The sequence below is a fragment of the Galeopterus variegatus genome, unplaced genomic scaffold, assembly GCF_000696425.1.
Source record: "Galeopterus variegatus unplaced genomic scaffold, G_variegatus-3.0.2 Scaffold3704, whole genome shotgun sequence".
NCBI lineage: Eukaryota > Metazoa > Chordata > Mammalia > Dermoptera > Cynocephalidae > Galeopterus > Galeopterus variegatus.
The window spans coordinates 176,462-177,155 of NW_007729815.1; positions in this window are offsets into that span (position 1 = coordinate 176,462).

A 694-nucleotide genomic window follows, 5' to 3' on the forward strand; every position below is an offset into this window, starting at 1 on the left:
ATGCAATTTACAGTTTCATGATCTATATAAGAGAGCACTTGTTTTCACACACACTCAGCTAAACTAAAGTTGCAAAAACAGATTTATAGGTCTCTCTTAAAATGAGTTTGCCAGATTTATGTTTAAAAATTCCATTTAATTTTTATTTAAGAACAGTTTTAACCAGTTGAAAAGACCTGTATGTATGTTATGTTTATAGAAAAAGGAATTTGCTTTATATTATATTGCAGTGGCCACGGGGGTCTTGTTTTTTGTAAAAGTTGAAGTGCTCATCAGTGCTTTCACTTGTGGGCTTCATGTAAAGATGTGATAGAAGGAAAAAGGGGTGGTGGAAAAGGCTAAGAAAAAATGTAAAATGATAGGAAATGAAGGCAAAGAGTACAAACATGAGAGGAAAATGATGGGGCAGCAAGAGGACCCAGACTCCTCCTGCACCAGCTCTGTCTACACTTACCCGCTTTCAGTGTTGCTGCCCTCTCCAACGTTTTCAGTTCACATGTTTAGGGACTGCAGCTTTCTTTACCCTTAAGAGGAAGGAATGAAAGACAGGCACAATTATAGGGCCAAAATGAGAAATCAGCACAAAATGTTTTTTGTTTTGTTTTTTAGAGGGAAAACCCATGTGTCACAACTTGCTAAGTCACCAGGATTTTAGTGCTCTGACCTTCAGACGTTACTCATTCCTTCCTTTTAA